Below are 8,728 nucleotides of genomic sequence, written 5' to 3' on the forward strand. Positions count from 1 at the left end.
GCCATGACCTACTTGACATTTATAAAGCAAGATACCAACACATTTTCAAGTGCACATGGTGCATTTATGAAAACAGGCCATATTCTGAACTAGTAAATCTTTTAAGATGTTCAAGACACTTGAAAGCATGTGCTGTTGTTTCTAACTACATACTAGAGATTATTAAACAAGATATTTGGAAACATATGGTTCTACATAGTGAATGAAACAAATCACAAGGAAATAAGAAAGTATTCAAATTTTATGTCAATAAAATCATCTGTAATATGAGAATTGGGTGAGTGGAGCTAAAGCAGTAATTACAGGAAATTAAGAGTTGCCAAGTGTTAGACATATGAGGTGACTAATTTTAATCTGATTTTCAAACCTTAGCAAGTTTTCTTTTATTTTTCTTTCTGTGAATGTGTGTGTGTGTGTGTGTGTGTGTGTGTGTGTGTGAGAGAGAGAGAGAGAGAGAGAGAGAGAGAGAGAGAGAGAGAGAGAATGTATATGGTGTGTGCAAATGCACATGGTGGCCAGGGGTCAAACTTATGTGTCTTCCTCATCCCCTCACACCACCACCACCACAGATCTCCTACTTAACCTGAAAATCACCAGGTCAGCAAAACTGGCTGGCCAGTGAGCCTCAGGAATCCTTGTCTCTGCTTTTTTTGCACTGGGAATACAGACCTGCTCTATCTCTCATGTTTATGTGGATGCTTGTGATGAGACCACAAGTCCTTGCAGCTGCATATCAAGTCCTTTGCCACCTTCCCAATCCAATAGTTTTCTTTCTAATGTAAAGAACAATGTCACTGGACTGCAGAAGAGGTTGACAAGGACTCTGTAAGATTTTCAGTGTGACTCTTATTAAATGTCAAGGTTAAATGTGCTGTAATCATGCTTCAGGATTAACTTTCTTTAGCATTTAAGTATCTCTGGGGTTATGTCAGGAAAACATGTAATGCCATATCCAGATACTTGTTTTTGGTAAGAATTAACATGCAGTGCATAAATCCAAATAAACAAAATACAATTGAAAACCCTTAGCTTTCTGCACAGCTGGTGTATTGTCACAGCACCCTAGGGCAGCTGGCACTTATGGACATACAAGGTTCCCAGCACAAGTTGAAGTATTACATTAAAGTAAATTAATGTATTAATTTACATTAAAGTATTACACAGACCTAGAATGGAACTGTAAATAGAATGACATATTGAGCAGACATAATGAGGACAGGGGAAAACTGGATGGAGAAGGACATGAAGTTTTCCCTGTGTGACAGTTGCTAAACACTGATCATTTTTTTGGGAATACAAGGAGATTTGGGGGGAGCCTTTGGGGGGGACCCTAGAGTATTTCTCTTTGAATTTTTCAAAAGTTCAGTTTACAGAGTATTAATGGACACGAGTCATTTAGGAAGAGAGGGTCTGGACGTTTGCTGAGGGCTTTGTGCTACCATATTAACCAAGTGTAAGTAGCTTATTCCTTTGCAGTGTTCGTTAGTGATACTTTACTCCTTAAGGCCCAGGTAAACGCGTCGCTTTTAAGCAGGTTCCCTCCACATGCATCGCCAGGTGAGCAGGTCCTTGCTTTCCTGATAGCCAGAGTTGTTCAGCTTATTGAGTCTCCCACTGTCCTGTTTACAGGTCTCTTCTTTTTTGTCCCCTTTGAGTTATACACATAAATGACAAGTGGGGGGGGGGAGGGGCGTGTGTGTAGACAGAGGTTTTGTTAGGCCAGTCTTGCCTTTAACTTACTGTGTAACTACAGATGAGCCTGAAGTTTTAATCTTTCTGTTTCTATTTCTCCTATGCTGGCATTATAGACCAATCAGAAACATTGTTGTGGTCCATTTTCAGTATGAGGTGCACTTAGATCACATGAGAGAGTCACCAGTAAGCCGAAGGTCCTCTCTGTCTCCAGCTGATATCTGTCTGGCCCAGGACTCTGAGTGTTGAAAAGTTGCAAGCCATCTGCTATGTACTGAGCCCATAATCAGGAAAAAAAAGTAGCATTCTCAAGCCCAGAATACTCTGGATAAAACTGAACCAATAGAATGGCAACTGTAAGAACCCCTGGCCGTTGCCAGATCAACATGCCAGCAATTGTACCTTTTCCTGGGCTGGTGTTCCTTTTTACAGACGGAATATTCAAAAATGTTTTATTTATCTCAAAATTGTTATCACAGGATGAGGGTCTTGTTTCTAGCAAGCATGTGCCACTGCAGCTGGCTTATGTCTAGTTCAATTTTTTTTTTTTAAAGTGGACTTTAAAACAGAACCCAAATACCATCAACATATCAATACATTCTGATAAGTCAGACATAACAGGTTAAAAAAAGGCAACCTTAGATCTCTAAAATACATACCAGTGCAGCCCCTCCTTATTGCTAAGCCCGAGATCTGGGAAACACCCCCATCCACCTTTTTTTCCTTTGCTCCTGCTTGGTTTGCCCCACCAGCCTTGGGTATGAATGCTTCTGGATCTGTTTAAACAGACCACTTTTGGCTGACTCATCCATCTTGCTACTGCAGCAGAGGGCTTCAGACACATAATTGCTTAATTTGAGCTCATGAATAGTCTTATATTATTCTGTTCTGGTCTCTCATAAACTTTGTCACCCCAAGGTACTTGAGAGTAAAGATCTTTTTACTACATTTGCCCCATGGCCACACCACAAACGCAGCTCTGTTGGGTCACAGAGGCTGGTCACTGCATTCTCAAAGCTGTCTGCCCTCAAGATGCCAGAGAGGAGGCTGTTGCTGAGTCTTCAGTCCCCCGAGGCTGTGTACACTAATTGGCTGCAGTTCTTTAATCTTGGTGTTTCTCAAACTCTTTCAGCTTCTATTCAGAATTCTTCTCACCCTAGGGCACACAGAAGCCAATTCCTAGGGCCTGTTTAATTACTTCTTCAAACATGTCTGGACATCCCTGAGTTTCCCTGAACCCAAGTTGTTGTCTGCGTTATCCCCTGAAAAGGATTTGTGTTCAAACACCCTCTCTGCACCCCTAGTTGATAGCGCAAGTCAGTTTGATGCCATTCTAACGCCATGGTTTAGATTTCTAATCTTGATCTCAGTGAATGTAAGGAATTTCATGGTGGTTGGTGACAGCTGAAATTCAGGTTGAAGATAAGCTTCTGATAAACAGTGTAGACTTTGTGTCAAGAGAAATGTTCCTGCTTGGGTTAGCTGAAGCCACAAGAATTCTTATGTTTCTAAACATATAAAATTGCTAAGAAAGATTCTAACACCTTGGAAATAAAGCAAAAAGAACTGCGTATCCTTTCAGTACCAAATGGAGCATTATCTAACATATTCAGTGAATGATAGTTTACCTCTACAGCAGGGTGTCCTTGGTTGGACATACAACATTCATTGTGGAGGTGTGAATACAGTCCTGCGTACAGCGAACACACGCCAGTGAAACATACAAACTGGCTAAGAGACAAGAGGCCATGAATTCACACGCTAACCTTTTGAGTTTTGCAAGTCTTATTACATAACCTGGTAGCATGCAGACCAAGCTGGTCTCAGCTAGTACTGGTGCTCATGCTTCGGCCTTGAAAGTTTGTGAGCATGCTTGGCTTTAACTTGTGGGATTTTAATAAGCAGAGATGGAGAGTTTTCCTAGTAGAAAGAATGGCCCTAAGGACATGAACTAATCTTGTCTCTAACTTAGTCACCTTATTTCAACATTCTTTCATTTATTGAGTGCCTCCTGTGCTCTTAAAACCACATTTGGTCAATGAAGTGGTTTAGCAAGACAGGGTGCAAGCTTGACGGCCTGAGCTAGGGCCTCAAAATCCAGTGGTAGAAATGATTTCACCGAGCTCTTTTCTCCACATCCATGCCCTACACACAGATACATACAGAAGACACATGAGCAAATGAAACTGCCCACAGTTTCATGAACGGGGTTCTCTTCAGTTAGGAGGGAATAAAGGACCTAAAAGAGAGGGTTTGAAATGCAAGAGAAAACGCGAAGCCAAGTTGCGTCCCAATCAAGGCTCCACTTTACTGAGAACAAACAAGGGTTTTTATAATCACAGGGGAAACTGAAAACAAGTCTCTGGATTAACTATAAAGAAAGTTCAGGTGGCAAAGTCTTCCAGGTTCAGAAGATCTTCAGTGGGCTGGCATACTCACGCAGTGGGCGTGGTCAGGCAATGGGTGTATTCAGGTTGTGGGCGTGGTCAGGCTGCTTCTTCAAAGACAAACAGTCAACAGAGAGCGTCTGTCTTAGCTCTCAGGTGTTAGCCCTTAAACAGAGGCTGTCAGAAGTCCAATGGATGACTGAAGTGAAGAGGGGATGTAACAAGCAAACACATAATGATGATGATGATGGTGATGATGATGATGATGATGACTTTAAAAATACATTTCTCAGTTACTTTCTTCAGTAACAATATGTTTATATTTTAATTATGCCATCCCACTTTTGGAAGTTGTCACAATAAACTGCCCAAAGGGACACTTCAGCCAAGACCAATGATGGCTGATTGCAAGAAGTGCAATCCCTAAACTGTTTAAACCAGGCATTTAGCTTCCTCTGATCTGTGGGAGTCCCAAGCAACTCAAGAACTTAACTGTAGCTTAAGCCTCCATTTCTTGGATTTGGCTGTTTTCTCATCTGTCCTTTTGCTTGTTTCTGTTTCCTGGCAGTCTCCCAATCCATCTCTGCCTTTCTTAGTTGTGATTTGGGCCACCTTCTGTTTCAGACAGATGCAGAAATGACTGGTTATTTGTGTTAGGCACATTTCTACTACTCTGACACTATGGTCAAAGATCATCAGCGTACAAGAAGGAAATCTTTCTTAGTTTGGCTTGTGGTTTCAGCAAAGAGTTGGTCGGTCCTTTGGTTGCTTTGAGCCTTTGATAATAAGAACATTGCGAAGGGTACACCTGTTGAGCAAAGTTGTTCCCCTCATAGGGAACACCAAGCAAGCCAGGAGCAAGGAGAGGCCCAAGTTTAGAACAAGCATTTGTTCTGAGTAAATTTCCACTTGCTCCTGTGTGTCCACCTTGTAGTCCATGGCTATAAATGGACTTTGACTTCCTCATTAAACCTTGGTTGGCACCCAGCCAGTCTCTGAAACTCTTCCTCCTCCTCTTCTTCCTCCTCCTTCTTACTCTTCTTCAGAAATCTTTTTATTTTATTTTATTTATTCTTTTCTCATACACTATCTTCCTGCCACAGTTTCTCCTCCCAGTCTTTCTGCTACCTCCCTTCTTCCCCAGTTCCATTCCTCCTCAGTTTCCCTCCAAGAAAGAGTAGGCCTCTTAAGGATCTCCGGTGAGCAAGGCATAACAAGATACAATAATATTGCGGTACATTTTTAACCCAATTTGCCCAATCAATGCATTCACAACTCAGTTAATTAGTATACAAGCTACCCTCCTAGATTGGGCAAATCTTCCACTACACTACTCTATTCCCATCTATTAGATCCCATATGACTTGTGATTTCTCCAAGCCACATGCTTCAGCTCCATCTTCCTTCCACCCGTCCTCCTCTGTCTTCCCTCTTCTTACTCTTCTCCGGTCTCCACCCCTGTCTCATCTCTCCCCTTCTCCCCCAAACTTTTCAGCTCCACCTTCCCTCCTGCTGCCCAATCATTGGCCTTAGCACCCTAACCCCTTGAGCCATCTCTGCAGCCCCCATAGAAAATCTTGAGATTTCATGGTGCCTAGGATTCTGCCTATTACACAATCTCTCTCATAAGGTTCCAGTACTTTCCTGTTCACCTGTAATTTACAGGAATTACACAATCACTAGAGATAAAAGAAAACCACACATGGATGATATGGGTAGATTTTTTTCTGGTTATTTTGCTCTATTCATGTTAAGCTAGAAAACAATGAACGCTTCTACTGGAGAGCCACATACCGGCTTCCTATTTATTGATCTGATGCTTCCCTGGAAAGGATGGTAAGGAACAGACAACTTAGCATCCTAGATTTAAAGATGAAGGGAAACCTAACTGGTATCATTTTTCATGTTCTTTCTTCTTGATGAATATACAGAAATCCTGTTTTCTTTTTTTCTAGTTCTTCTAGTTCCCCCCCCCCCCAGTTTGATGAACTGTACATTTGCAAATTGAAATAAGATACACACAAGTAGAAACTTAATTTTCCAGAGACTTTAGAATTCAGGACCAGTCATGTTACTGAGTCTGCTTTTGGAAAAAGCAACAACAGTTTTTTTTAGTGTGCAGGCATAAAAGATTCTGTTGCTCTTTTTATCAGGACATAGTTACAGAAATGAACTGCATAACCAAAACAGTTCCTCTGAGTGCCGCATGTAAGAATAAATAGAATTTATTAGTTCTGCTTAATCCACTGTAAAAAGAAATAGGTTGTACTGCATAGTGAATGCTATGCCTATAAAAGAATTCCAGAAAATTGTTTTGATATGTTTCTGAGAGCTTACTGGCTGTAAATAATTTATGCTTTAGGGACCTTGAGAAGAAAAGAATTTACCATAACTTGTATATGCCAGAAGAAATTTTATTGAAATGAATTTCTTGGCTTTAATTGCTTAGCCTCAGACTAAGATAACTGAAAGTAATGGTTTTTAAAAGTCTAGAATAAAAGAGACTTTTTGAGATTACTTATCTCAACTTTTTATTTAGGTTAATTTTCAACCTTTGTTAGTTTTCAGTACTGCATGGCTCTTGCTGTGTTGATCTTAGCAGGGAGGCTTACAGAGTTAATTAACACCATTTTGTTGTTTTCGTTGTTTATTTCTGAGCTTACGTTAATAGAAAGGTAGTTTACTTGTACTGAAGTACACACTAGCTTTGGAATTTTTGTGTGTGTGTGTGATGATTTTCTTTTAACTTTGCTATTGAAAAGCTTAACTTTAGAAACTTTAAAGGATACATCTGAAATGTGATGAGCACCTTCTTGTTCATGGACATTTCTATAGTATTACATGAGAGAAAAAGATTGTATTTTTCTAAGTCAAGTGATTTAATATTGTTCTATTTGCATTTAAATTTTACCAGATTTTTTTGGGTGTGTGGGGGAGAGCTAGATGAAGGATTTTCTCTTCATGTTCAATAACAAAACCATGCGGTCTGATTTACCAACATTGTTCTTAATGTGCTTATGAGAGCTATACAATCTTAGAACTTACTTTTGCTGTTATACTCAGGTCTTAATATTGAAACCTACTGAGTACTGCACACTCCAAAATTAACATTTGGCTTCAAAAGCTTCAAGTTTTCTCCTTATTATTATTTTTAAGGATTTTTACATTTTTATTTTATGGGTATGAGTGTTTTGCTGGCATGTATATATGATGGAGGCCAGAGGAACTGGGTTAGATCCCTGGACTTGTGGTTACAGATAGTTGTGAGTCACCTTGAGGGTGCTAGGAACCTAATCGAGGTTCTCTGCAAGAGCAACAAGTGTTCTTAACCACAGAGCCTCTCTCTAGCCCCTATTTATTACGGTTGCTATTGTTGTCATTTACCTCTGCTGTGGTCATAACAACCCCAGAGATAATGGGATACACCTGAAATAGCTTGACTCTTCTGTAGACGTTAGGCCCAGTACTTCCTTCTAGCTGCATGCTCCCAGAAATAAGACTCAGACTCAAAATATATTTACAAACACCTTGGCCATATGGCTAGGCTCTTCACTGACTAGAATCATAACTTAAGATGACCCATTTATTTTAACTTACATTCTGCCACGTGGTTATTTATCTGCTTTCAGGTACCATGTGTCCATCTCCTCACATCTTCCTGGGTGGATCTCTCATCTTGCTCTTTCCCAGAATTCTTTCTCTTTCCCTGATGTCTCATCTTCTGCTTCCTGCCTAAGCTGTAGGCCGTCAGATTTATTATTGACAAGTGCCACGTCCATATAGACATAAGATATTCTGTCTATACTATTCTTTTATAAGAAAAATTTATTGAGCAAGTTGCTCATGGAAAGAGAAGGTCCTGGTTGTAATTCCCAGCAACCACAGGGTGGCTCACAACCATCTATAATGTGATCTGATGCCCTCATCTGGCTTGCAGGTGTACATGCAGATAGAGCACTCATACACCAGACTCCTCAGAGCTAAACCAGCGATCAGAGAGTACACATGGAGGGACCCATGGCTCCAGCCACAGATGTAGCAAAGGATGACCTTGTCGGGCATCAATGGGAGGAGAGGCCCTTGGTCCTGTGAAGGCTCGATGCCCCAATGTGTAGTGGAATGCCAGGCCAGGGAGACAGGAGTGAGTGGGTGGGAGGGAGAGCACCCTCATAGAAGCAGGGAAAGGGGGGATGGGTTAGGGTGTTTGCAGAGTGGGAACCGGGAAAGGGGATAACATTTGAAATGTAAATAAATAAAATATCCAATAAATAATAAATAATAAAATAAATAAATCGTTTAAAAAAAAAGAGAGAGAAGATGCGAAATGTGAAGGCAGTTGGAAAGGCTACCGTGAGTTATTTACGTTGTCTTGGTGAAGGAGAACGTTTTTTAGTGAGAATGTGTCTGTTAAGAAACATCTTAAGGAAGCATGCTGGGTAGTTTTACAGCAACTTCATACAAACTGTCGTCATTTGAGAGGAGGGAGCAGGGCCTTAATTGAGAAAACACCTCCATAAAAAACAGCTGTAAGCAAGTCTGTAGGGCATTAATTATTGATAAGCAGGGCCCAGCACACTATGGGTAGTGCGGGTTCCTGGCCAGCCGTCTGGGTTTCTATACGAAAGCAGGCAGAGGAATCCACGGGGGGG

Source organism: Mastomys coucha, unplaced genomic scaffold (assembly GCF_008632895.1).
Source record: "Mastomys coucha isolate ucsf_1 unplaced genomic scaffold, UCSF_Mcou_1 pScaffold15, whole genome shotgun sequence".
Taxonomy (NCBI): domain Eukaryota; kingdom Metazoa; phylum Chordata; class Mammalia; order Rodentia; family Muridae; genus Mastomys; species Mastomys coucha.